The sequence below is a fragment of the Desmodus rotundus genome, chromosome 10, assembly GCF_022682495.2.
Source record: "Desmodus rotundus isolate HL8 chromosome 10, HLdesRot8A.1, whole genome shotgun sequence".
Taxonomy (NCBI): Eukaryota; Metazoa; Chordata; class Mammalia; order Chiroptera; family Phyllostomidae; genus Desmodus; species Desmodus rotundus.
The window spans coordinates 58,455,577-58,469,030 of NC_071396.1; positions in this window are offsets into that span (position 1 = coordinate 58,455,577).

Below are 13,454 nucleotides of genomic sequence, written 5' to 3' on the forward strand. Positions count from 1 at the left end.
GACATTGCTCCCTCTCCACCCCTCCCCGATGTACAGCATCACAGTGCAGCAACACAGTGCAGCAGCAACCAGCATTATCCCACCATGGTGAACACCTAAGACTCCGCCCCTTTAAGTAAAAGATGCTCCAAGAAAAAAAAAAAAAAATGGCCCAAATGACTGAACACTTCAAAGCTCCAGAAAAAACACAACGAAGCGAGGAAGAGATAGCCAACCTATTGGATGCACAGTTCAAAACACTGTTTTTTTTTTAATTTTTATTATTCAATTACAGTTGTATGCGTTTTCTCCCCTTCCCACCCCCCCACCCCAGCTGAACCCACCTCCCTCCCCCACCCCTGGCATCCCCCCCAATTATGTCCATGTGTCCTTTATAATAGTTCCCGCAATCCCCTCTTCCCACTGTCCCCACTGAACTCCCCCCTGGCAACTGCTAGACAGTTCCCCCCCTCAATGTCTCCGGTGGTATTTTGTTTGCTTTTTTCTTTTGTTGATTATGTTCCAGTTAAAGGTGAGATCATATGGTATTTGTCCCTCACCACCTGGCGTATTTCACTTAACATAATGCTCTCCAGTTTCATCCATGCTGTTGCAAAGGGTATAAGCTCCTTCTTTCTCTCTGCTGCATAGAATTCCATTGTGTAAATACACCATAGTTTTTGGATCCACTCGTTTGCTGATGGGCACTTAGGTTGCTTCCAGTACTTGGCTATTGTAAATTGTACTGCTATAAACATTGGGGTGCATAGGTTCTTTTGGATTGGTGTTTCAGGTTTCTTAGGGTATAATCCCAGCAGCAGAATTGCTGGATCAAAGGACAGTTCCATTTTTAGTTTTCTGAGGAAATTCCATACTGTTTTCCACAGTGGCCTCACCAGTCTGCATTCCCACCAACAGTGCACGAGGGTTCCCTTTTCTCCACATGCTCTCCAACATTTGTTTGTTGATTTGCTCATGTTGGCCACTCTGACTGGTGTGAGATGGTACCTCATTGTGGTTTTAATTTGCATCTCTCTGATGGCTAGTGATGCTGAGCATCTTTTCATATGCCTCTGGGCCCTCTGTATGTCTTCCTTGGAGAAGTGTCTGTTCAAGTCCTTTGCCCATTTTTTAATTGGGTTGTTTGTCTTCCTGGAGTGGAGTCGTGTGAGTTCTTTATATATTTTGGAGATCAGGCCCTTGTCTGAGGTATCATTGGCAAATATGTCTTCCTATACTGTTGGTTCTCTTTGTAATTTGGTGCTGTTTTCTTTAGCCTTGCAGAAGCTTTTTATTTTGATGAGGTCCCATTTGTTTATTCTTTCCTTTATGTCCCTTGCTTTAGGGGACATGTCTGTGAGGATGGTCCTGTGTGGAATGTCTGAGATTTTCCTGCCAATGTTTTCCTCGAGGACTTTTATGGTGTTACAACTTATATTTAAGTCTTTTATGCATCTTGAGTTTATTTTTGTGTATGGCGTAAGTTGGTGATCAAGTTTCATTTTTTTGCATGTAGCTGTCTAGATCTCCCAACACCATCTGTTGAAGAGGCTGTTTTTGCTCCATTTTATGCTCCTGCCTCCTTTGTCAAATATTAATTGACCGTAAAGACTTGAGTTTATTTCTGGGCTCTCTGTTCTGTTCCATTGGTCTACGTGCCTGTTTTTATGCCAGTATCAGGCTGTTTTGATTACAGTGGCTTTGTAATACAGTTTGATATCAGGTAATGTGATCCCTCCTGCTTTGTTCTTCTTCCTCAAAATTGCTGCAACTATTCGGGGTCATTTATGGTTCCATATAAATTTCTGAAATGTTCGTTCTATATCTGTGAAATATGTCATGGGTACTCTAATAGGGATTGCATTGAATCTATAAATTGCTTTGGGTAGTATGGCCATTTGGATCATGTTAATTCTTCCAATCCATGAGCATGGTACATGCTTCCATTTGTTTGTGTCTTCCTTAATTTCTTTCTTCAGTGTTGTGTAGTTTTCTGAGTACAGGTCTTTTACCTCCTTGGTTAGGTTTATTCCTAGGTACTTGATTTTTCTTGTTGCTCTATCAAATGGGATTTTTTTTTCCTGATTTCTGTTTCTGAATTTCATTGTTGGTGTACAGGAATGCCTTTGATTTCTGAGTATTGACTTTGTATCCAGCTGTTTTGCCAAATTCATTTATTCGGTCGAGTAGTTTTTGGGTGGAGTCTACAGGATTTTCCATGTACACTATCATGTCATCTGCAAACAGTGACAATTTCATTTCCCCCTTTCCAATTTGGATGCCTTTTATTTCTTTTTCTTGTCTGATTGCTGTGGCTAGGACTTCCAATACTATGTTGAATAGGAGTGGTGAGAGAGGGCATCCTTGTCTTGTTCCTGATCTTAGTGGGAAAGCTCTAAGTTTTTGTCCATTGAGTATGATGTTGGCTGAAGGTCTCTATATATGGCCTTTATAATGTTGAGGATGCTCCCTCTATTCCCACTTTGCTGAGTGTTTTTATCAGAAATGGGTGCTGTACCTTATCAAATGCTTTTTCTGCATGTATTGGTATTATCATGTGATTTTTGTCTTTGCTGTTGTTGATGTGATATATTATGTTCATTGATTTGCAAATATTGTACCATCCTTTAATCCCTGGGATGAATCCCACTTGGTCATGGTGGATGATCTTTTTAATGTATTGCTGGATGCGGTTTGCTAATATTTTTTGAGAATTTTAGCGTCTATGTTCATCAGCGATATTGGCCTGAAGTTTTCTTTCTTCGTTGTGTCTTTATCTGCTTTTGGGATTACGATGATGCTGGCTTCATAAAAAGAGTTTGGGAGTCTTCCATCAGTTTGGATTTTTTCGAATAGTCTGTGAAGGATAGGGGTTAGCTCTTCCTTAAATGCTTTGTAGAATTCTCCTGTGAAACCATCTCCTCCAGGGCTTTTGTGTGTTGATAGTTTTTTGATGACTGCTTCAATTTCCTCTGCTGTTATTGGTCTGTTCAGGTTTTCTGCTTCTTCTTCATTCACTTTTGGAAGATTATATTTTTCTAGAAATGTGTCCATTTCACCTAGGTTTTCAAATTTCTTGGCACACAGTTCTTCGTAGTAATGTCTTACAATCCTTTGTATTCCTGTGGTATCAGTTGTAATCTCTCCTCTTTCATTTCTAATTGTGTTTATTTGGATCCTCTCTCTTTTTTTCTTGATGAGCCTACTTAAAGGCTTGTCGATTTTGTTTATCTTTTCAAAGAACCAGCTCCTGGATTCATTGATCCTTAGTATTGTGCTTTTAGTCTCTATGTCATTTAGTTCTGCTATGATCTTGGTTATTTCCTTCCTTCTGCTTGCTCTGGGGTGTATTTGTTGTTGTTCCTTGAGTTCTTGTAGTCGTAGGGTTAGGTTGTTTGTTGGAAATGTTTCTATCTTTTTAAGGTAGGCCTGTATTGCTATGAACTTCCCTCTCAGGACTGCCTTTGCTGTGTCCCATGGGTTTTGGGTTGTTGTGAGTTCATTTTTATTTGTTTCCAGAAAGTTTTTGATTTCTTCCCAAATCTTGTTCTTGTCCCATTCATTGTTTAATAGCATGCTATTCAGTCTACATGACTTTTAGTGTTTTGGGTTGTTTCCTTTGGGGTTGGTTTCTAGTTTCAGCCCCTTGTGGTCGGAGAAAATGCTTGATACGATTTCAATTTTCTTGAATTTGTTGAGGCTTGCTTTGTGTCCTATCATGTGGTCTATCTTTGAAAAAGTTCCATGGACACTTGAAAAGAATGTGTATTTTGCTCCTTTGGGATGAAAAGCTCTATATATATCAGTTAAGTCCATTTCCTCTAGGGTATTGTTAAGTAACACAATATCCTTGTTGATATTTTGTTTGGAAGACCTGTCCATTTTTGATAGTGGGGTGTAAAATTCCCCTACTATAATTGTGTTGCTGTCAATATCTTTCTTGAAGTCCTCCAAGATTTTTTTTATGTATTTGGGTGCTCCTATGTTGGGTGCATATATATTTACAATGTTTATGTCTTCTTGCTAGATTCTTCCTTTGAGTATTATGAAGTGACTTTCTGGGTTTTTCTTTATGGCCCTTCTTTGGAAGTCTATTTTGTCTGATATGAGTATTGCTACCCCTGCTTTTTTTTCCTGTCCGTTTGCTTTGAAAATTTGTTTCCAGCCCTTCACTTTCAGTCTGTGTAAGTCTTTTGTCCTGAGATGGGTCTCTTGTAGGCAGCATATGTGTGGGTCATGTTTTCTTATCCATTCAGCTATTCTATGTCTTTTGATTAGAGCACTTAATCCATTTATGTTTAAGGTTATTACCAATAGGTAGTTATTCCTTACCTTTATTCCTACCTGTGTTCCTCTCTCTTTCTCTTTTCCTTCCTTTTCTTAAAGCAGTCCCTTAGCATCTCTTGCAGAGCTGGTTTGGTGGAAGTGTATTCTTTTAGACTTCTTTTGTCTGGGAAACTCTTTATTTGGCCTTCTATCTTGATTGAGAGCCTTGCTGGGTAAAGTAGCCTTGGTTGCAGGCCTCTGGTTCTTATTTTGGAATATTTTTTACCATTCTCTTCTGGCTTGGAGCGTTTCCTTTTAGAAGTCAGTTGCTAACCTTTTTGGGGCTCCTTTATATGTTACTTCCTTTTTCTCCCTTTCTGCCTTTAAGATCCTCTCTCTGTCTTGGAAATTTGACATTTTAATTATGATGTATCTTACAGTGGGTCTCTTTGGGTTCCTCTTGTTTGGGACTCTCTGTGTTTCCTGGATTTGGGTGACTTTTTCTCTCCTCAGATTAGGGAAATTTTCCATCTTTACTTTTGCAAACAGGTTTTCTATCCCTTGCTCTTCCTCTTCTCCTTCTGGTATGCCTATTATATTGATAATGTTACGTTTCATGTTGTCCTGCATTTCCCTTATTGCCTCTTCATTCTTTCTGAGCCTCTTTTCCTTTTCTTGCTCTTTCTGGGTGTTTTTTTCTACTTTGTCCTCCAGCTCGCTGATCCGATCTTCTGCTTCATTAAGTCTGCTTTTGATTCCTTCTACTGTGTTCTTCAGTTCCGAAATTGTATTCTTCATTTCCTCTTGGCCCTTGTTGATAGTTTCTATTTCCTTTTTCATGTTGATATAGTTTGCAGTGAGTTCATTGTAGTTTCCCTGTGGTTTCTGGTAGTTTTCTTTGAGCTCAGTGAGCTCAGTGAGCTTCCTGATAACCATTGCTTTGAACTCGGTATATGATAGTTGACTTGCCTGTCTTTCAGTTAGCATTCTTTCTGAGGCTTCCTCCTTTCCTTTCATTTGGGGATTGTTTCTTTGTCTTCCCATTGTTTGTGAGACTCTTTTTGTTAGCCTCTGTTTACATTGATGTGTTCTGACTCCCTGTGTTTATGGTATGAACTTGTATGGTAGAATACCAATGGGATTCAGTGGTACTGTCTCCTTAATCTCCTGTGCTCACTGGTCTTCAGCTGGCCTTTATGGGTCTAACAGGGTCTAACTCTTGTCTTTTCAGAGCTCCAGGTTTTGTTGTATCACCTGTGGGAAAAAGAGAAATGGGGGAAGAAAAGAAAAAGATGGGAAGGAGGGAAAAGGGAAATAGAAAAGGAAAGGAAGGAAGGAAGAGGTAGTAAAGAAAGATCGGAGGCAAGATAAGAAGGAATTTCAACAAAAATTAAAACATAGGAATAAATAAAAGAAGTCAGGAAGAAGGCATAAAAAAGGTAAAGGATGGGAGGAAGAAGTAATGAAAAAATAAGAAGGGAAGAAGGAATTCAGGGGGATAGTAGGAAAGGAAAAAAAAAAAGTCTTCTGCTGGCTTTAAACTGGTCAGGTTAGTTCTGCTTGTCGTCCTGTCTGTGGAAACGGGAGGGGGTGGTTGGAAGGATTGGTTTCACTTTTCTTTCTTCCTGGGCCACATTCTTCACTGTTGTTCAGCCTGCAGTCCAGTTCCTCATGGTCCTTCTGGTCCCCAGTAGGCCTTTAGTTCACCAGTTGTGCTGTCCTTGAGTTGCACCAATTAGGGGCAATTCATACTCTACCTTCTTGCTCTTTGCTGTCTTAGATGCTAGGGGCTCTGGGTGCTGCTATGGGGTAGTTCAGCCCCCTACTGGGTTGAGTCTTTCCGGGGAATGCAGTCTCCCCTAACCCTGGAGCTCCCCTCTGCTGGGTGTTCTGCCTTTGTCCTAGAGCCAGTAGGCCCTGCAGGGCTCTGTGCACAGGTGCTAGGTTGCCGTTGTAGGTGTGCTCCCTGGCAGGCAGCCAGGCTGTTGATCAGTCAATCCAGCCGCTGTGGGCTTGGGTGGCGCACAACCTGCCGATCCAGGCGCTTTGGGCTTGAGTGTCTCGGGCGGGTGGGGCTGCATTGGGACTGAGATTTGCGGCACTGGGGTCCACTGTTTTGAGCCTGTGGTGGAGCAGCTAGCCTCTGCTCCAGATGCTCACCCACCTGAGGTTTCATGTGTGGGCCCCCAGTTTGCTAATCTGCATGCGCGCAACCGGGCTTCAGGTGAGTGCAGGGAGGCTTATCCTGCTTTCACAGTCCAGGGGCGGAGGGAGGAGGGGCGCCAGGAGCCGCGGCTGCTGCCCAGAGTTCTCTACGTAGCCCCTGAGTGCCTCTATTTTCTTTTTCCTTTTGAGAAATTCTTCCTATTCAAGCCCCCCTGGTCCAAACAAGCACCTGGCTGCTCACAGGTCAGCCTGGCCCTCTCCCAAGAATCCTGCAGCAGACCCTGCACCTGGGCTCGGGCTTCTGCCACCCTCGTCCCTGTACGGGTCCCGGGTCCCGGGGACCTTATTGTCCTTAAGCACTCTTCTTACCGTCAGATCTTTTAATGTTCTCTATCTTTGGTCTCTGATCTTCATATATGCTGTAATACTGTTGGCTGTTCACTCTGCTCCTCAGATCAGCTAGGTATTTCACTGGCGTTGAGGGGAAGTGGACTCCACTCCCACCGATGTTGCCGCCATCTGCCCCCGCCCCCAAACACTGGTTATTAAGACGCTCACAGAATTGGTGGAATTTCATCAAAAACTAGATTAAAAAATGAAGCCTATGCTAAGAGAAAAAAGGAAAATGTACAGGGAACCAATAGTGATGTGAAGGAAACTGGGGCTCAAATCAACAGTGTGAACCACAAGGAAGAAAGAAACATCCAACCAGAAAAGAATGAAGAAACAAGAATTCAGAAAAATGAGGAGAGGCTTAGGAACCTCTAGGACATCTTGAAACGTTCCAACATCCGAATTATAGGGGTGCCAGAAGGAGAAGAGGAAGAACAAAAAATTGAAAACTTATTTGAACAAATAATGAAGGAGAACTTCCCCAATCTGGCAAAGGAAATAGACTTCCAGGAAGCTCAGAGAGTCCCAAAAAAGCTGGACCCAAGGAGGAACACACCAAGGCACATCATAATTATATTACCCAAGATTAAAAATAAGGAGAGAATCTTAGAAGCAGCAAGAGAAAAGGACAAAGTTACCTACAAAGGGGTTCCCATAAGACTGTCAGCTGATTTCTCGAAGGAGACCTTACAGGCAAGAAGGGACTGGCAAGAAGTATTCCAAGCCATGAAAGGCAAGGGCCTACATCCAAGATTACTGTATCTGGCAAAGCTATCATTTAGAATGAAAGGGCAGATAAAGTGCTTCTCAGATAAGGTCAAGTTCAAGGAGTTCATCATCACCAAGCCATTATTATATGATATGTTAAAGGGACTTATCTAAGAAAAAGAAGATAAAAAATAGGAACAGTAAAAATGACAGCAAACTCACAGTTATTAACAACCACACCTAAAACCAAAACAAAAGAACACTAAGCAAACAACTAGAACAGAAACAGAACCACAGAAAGGGAGATCACATGGAGGGTTATCAATAGGGGATTGGGACGGGGAGAGAGGGGGGAAAGTTATAGAGAAAAAATAGCATGGATAATAGGTGGAAACTAGACAGGGGGAGGGTAAGAATAGTGTAGGAAATGTAGAAGCCAAAGAACTTATAAGTAGGACCCATGGACATGAACTATAGGGGGGGAATGTGGGAGGGATGGGGTGGGTAGGATGGAGTTGAGTGAAGGGGCAGAAATGGGACAACTGTAATAGCATAATCAATAAATATATCAAAAAAAGAGACACAGAATAGCTGAATGGATGAGAAAACATGACCACACATATGCTGTCTACAAGAGACCCATCTCGGGACAAAAGACCTACAGAGAATGAAAGTGAAGGGTTGGAAACAAATCTTCCACCAAATGGAGAGGGAAAAAAAGTAGGGGTAGCAATACTCATATTAGAAAAAATAGACTTCAAAAGAAGGGTCATAAAGACACCCAGAAGGTCACTTCATAATACTCAAAGGAAGAATCCACCAACAAGACATAAACATTGTAAATATATATGCACCCACCATTGGAGCACCCAAATATATAGAGATAATCTTGGAGAACTTCAAGAAAGATACTTACAGCAACACAATTACAGTAGGGACTTTAACACCCCACTATCAAAAAAGGACAGATCTTCCAAACAAAGTATCAAGAAGGATATTGTGTCACTTAACAATACGCTAGATGAAATGGTCTTTCCTGTCATATATAGAGCTTTTCATCCCAAAGAAGCAAAATACACATTCTTTTCAAGTATCCATGGAACTTTTTCAAAGATAGACCACATGATAGGACACAAAGCAAGCCTCAACGAATTCAAGAAAATTGAAATCGTATCAAGCATTTTCTCTGACCACAAGGGACTCAAACTAGAAATCATGGAAAAACCCCAAAACACTAAAATCATGGAGATTGAAGAGCATGCTATTAAACATGAATGGGTCAAGAATGAGATTAAGGAAGAAATCAGAAACTATCTAGAAACACATAAAAATGAACTCACAACAACCCAAAACCTATGGGACACAGCAAAGGCAGTCCTGAGAGGGAAGTTCATAGCAATACAGGCCTATCTTAAAAAGATACAATCATTTCACACAAACAACCTAACCCTACTTCTACAAGAATTTGAGGAACAACAAGAAAGACAGCCAGGAGGAAGAACAAGGAAGGAAATAACCAATATCAGAGCAGAACTAAATGACATAGAGACTAAAAGCACAATTCTAAGGATCAATGAATCCAGGAGCTGGTTCTTTGAAAAGATAAACAGAATCAACAAGCCTTTACATAGGCTCATCAAGAAAAAAAGAGAGAGGATCCTAATAAACACAATCAGAAATGAAAGAGGAGAGATTACAACTGATACCACAGAAATACAAGAATGTAAGAAATTACTATGAAGAACTGTATGCCAAGAAATTTGAGACCCTAGGAGATACGGACACATTTCTAGAAAAATATAATCTTCCAAAACTGAATGAAGAAGAAGTAGAAAACCAGGACAGACCAATACCAGCAGATGAAATTGAAGCAGTCATCAAAAAACTCCCAACACAGAAAAGCCCTGCACCAGATGGTCTCACTGGAGAATTCTACAAAGCATTTAAGGAAGAGCTAACCCATATCCTTCACAGACTATTCGAAAAAATCCAAACTGATGGAAGACTCCCAAACTCTTTATGAAGCCAGCATCATCCTAATCCCAAAACCAGTTAATGACAGGAAAAAGAAAGAAAACTTCAGGCCAATATCTCTGATGAACATAGATGCTAAAATTCTCAACAAAATATTGGCAATCCACATCCAGCAATACATTAGAAACATCATCCACCATGACCAAGTGGGATTCATCCCAGGGATGCAAGGATGGTACAATATGCACAAATCAATAAACATAATACACCACATAAACAACAGTAAAGAAAAAAAATCACATGATCATATCAATACATGAGGAAAAAGCATTTGATAAGATACAGCACCCACTTCTGATAAAAATACTCAGCAAAGTGGGAATAGAGGGAGCATTCCTCAATATAGTACAGGTCATATATGAGAGACCTTCAGCCAACATCATACTCAATGGACAAAAACTTAGAGCTTTCCCACTAAGATGAGGAACAAGACAAGGATGCCTTCTCTCACCACTCCTATTCAACATAGTACTGGAAGTCCTAGTCCCAGCAATCAGAGAAGAAAAAGGAAAAAAGGCATCCAAATTGGAAAGGAGGAAATGAAACTGTCACTGTTTGCAGATGACATGATAGTGTACATGGAAAATCCTATAGACTACTATCCAAAAAACTACTTGGCCTAATAAATGAATTTGGCAAAACAGCTGGATACAAAGTCAATACTCGGAAGTCAAAGGCATTCTTGTCAACCAACAGCAAAATTGCAGAAACAGAAATCAGGAGTAAAATCCCATTTGATATAGCAACAGGAAAAATAAAGTCCCTAGGAATAAACCTAACCAATGAGGTAAAAAACCTGTACTCAGAAATCTACACAACATTGAAGAAAGAAATTAAGAAAGACACAAACAAATGGAAGCATGTACCATGCTCATGGATTGGAAGAATTAACATCATCAAAATGGCCATACTACCCAAAGCAATTTATAGATTCAATGCAATCCCTATTAGAGTACCCATGACATATTTCACAGATATAGAACAAACATTTCAGAAATTTATATGGAACCATAAATGACCCCAAATAGCTGCAGCAATTTTGAGAAAAACGCACAAAGCAGGAGGGATCACAATATCTGATGTGAAACTGTACTACAAGGCTACTGTAATCAAAACAGCCTGATACTGGCATAAAAACAGGCACATAGACCAATGGAACAGAATAGAGAGCCTAGAAATAAACTCAGGCCTTTACGGTCAATTAATATTTGACAAAGGAGACAGGAGCATAAAATGGAGCAAAAACAGCTTCTTCAACCAATGGTGTTGGGAGATCTGGACAGCTACGTGCAAAAAAATGAAACTCGATCATCACCTTACGCCATACACGAAAATAAACTCAAGATTCATAAAAGACTTAAATATAAGTTGTAACACCATAAATGCCTAGAGGAAAACGTTGGCAGGAAAATGTCAGACATTCCACACAGGAACATCCTCACAGACATGTCCCCTAAAGCAAGGGACATAAAGGAAAGAATAAACAAATGGGACCTATTCAAAATAAAAAGCTTCTGTATGGCTAAAGAAAACAGCACTAAATTACAAAGAGAACCAACAGTATGGGAAAACATATTTGTCAATGGTATCTCAGAGAAGGGCCTGATCTCCAAAATATATAAAAAAGTCACATGACTGCACTCCAGGAAGACAAACAACCCAATTAAAAAATGGGCAGAGGACTTGAACAGACACTTCGACAAGGAAGACATACAGAGGGCCCAGAGACATATGAAAAGATGCTCAGCATCACTAGCCATCAGAGAGATGCAAATTAAAACCACAATGAGGTACCATCTCACGCCAGTCAGAGTAGCCAACATAAAGAAATCAACAAACAAATGTTGGAGAGGATGTGGAGAAAAGGGAACCCTCGTGCACTGTTGTTGGGAATGCAGACCTGTGAGGGCATTGTGGAAAACAGTATGGAATTTCTTCAGAAAACTAAAAATGGAACTGTCCTTTGACCCAGCAATTCCACTGCTGGGATTATACCCTAAGAACCCTGAAACACCCATCCAAAAGAACCTATGCACCCCAGTGTTCATAGCAGCACAATTTATAATAGCCAATTACTGGAAGCAACCTAAGTTCCCATCAGCAAATGAGTGGATCAAAAAGCTATGGTGTATTTACACAGTGAAATTCTACAAAGCAGAGAGAAAGAAGGAGCTTATACCCTTTGCAACAGCATGGATGGAACTGGAGAGCATTATGCTAAGTGAAATAAGCCAGGTGGTGAGGGAAAAATACCATATGATCTCACCTTTAACTGGAATATAATCAACAGAAGAAAAAAGCAAACAAAATATAACCAGAGACATTGAAGTTAAGAACAATGTAACAATAGCCATTGGATAGTGTTGAGGGGACAGTGAGTAGAGGGGATAACAGGAAATACTATAAAGGACCCAGGGTCAAAAACGAGTGGAAGGGTGGAGAGGGGGAAGGGAGGTGGGTTCAGCTGGGGTGGGTTGGAGGTATGGGGAGAAAAGGCACACAACTGTAATTGAATAACAATAAAAAATTAAAATTAAAAAAAAACGAGGGGGAGGGTGGAGGTGGTGATGGGACGTGGGTTTGGATGGTGTGGGGTGGTGGGATGGGGAGAAAAGGCATACAAGTGTAATTGAATAACGATAAAAATTAAAAAAATAAATAACATTAAAATAGGGAGAAAATGCAGACAATTGTAACTGAATAAAAATGAAGAAAATATTTTTTTAAAAAGATGGTAAATGTAATGATGACTTGGTGCATCAGTTAACTATTGCTGCATAACAAGCCACCCCAACACTGAATGGATTAACACAACAACCTGTTATTTAGCTCGTGATGCTGTGGGTCAGCAGTTTGAGGCTGAGCTCAACTGCATGGTTTTTTCAGTCTCACCTGGAGACCTGCAGGCATCTGCCAGCAGGTTCACATGAGCAGAGTTATTGAAAGCTGGCGTCTTATCTGCTAGGGATCCTCAGCTTCCTCCATGTGTCTCAGCATCCTCATTCCTCAGTCATTGCTCCATCAAGCTGGGCAGACTGGTTCATGTAGCAGAGGAAAATGAGATTGAGAGGAAGTCTGTCAGTCTTTAGACGCCTAGGCTTAGATGCCATTTCCACCACATTCTATTGGCCAGGGCAAGTCACCAGGCCAACCCAGATTCAAGACAATGGAAAGTAGACTCCATCCCTTGATGGAAAGAGTTACAAAAGCACAAAAGAAATGGCACAGGGACAGAGAGGCTGTTCACTAAGGCCATTGATATAACAAACCTCAGAGAAACTCTGGAAGGCCACACAAGAACCTGCAGGGCTGGTTGCTTCTGTGGACAGGAACCAGGGCACTGAATGGGAAGGAGGCTCACAATTCATTGTTAACTTTTTAGTTCTCATTGGAATTTTGAACACATGTATACATTACTTTAACTTAATAATGGTGAGATTTTATTGCATCCTACCTACCAGGTGCCAGGCATTGTGCTAGGTAATTAATCTGCACTGTAGAGGCATAAAGAGGGTACATCAACTGCTCAAGATTGTGGAGTTGCAGTTAACAGAGCCAGGACTTTAATGAAGGATGTGTGGCTCCAAAATCCATAAACTTTGCCAAAGTGCTCTACTGCTTCCTGTTCACAGAAAATGTCTTGAAGAGGTGTCAAATTGCTGTTGCCACTTATTTTACACTCACTTTACAACTCAGAGCAGGGTGTCTTCTGCCCTGATTAATCCACGAACTGGATTCTCCCCAATTTCACAAATAACCTCCTTGTTATTAAACCTGTGGGACACACCTTTGCCCTCTTGTTTGACTTCTGGACAGCATTAGACTTTGTTGGTCCTTTTTCTTACAACATGCTGTGCCTTTGGATTATTGAAATCACATCTTCCAGGTATCCTCCTTGGTCTCCATCA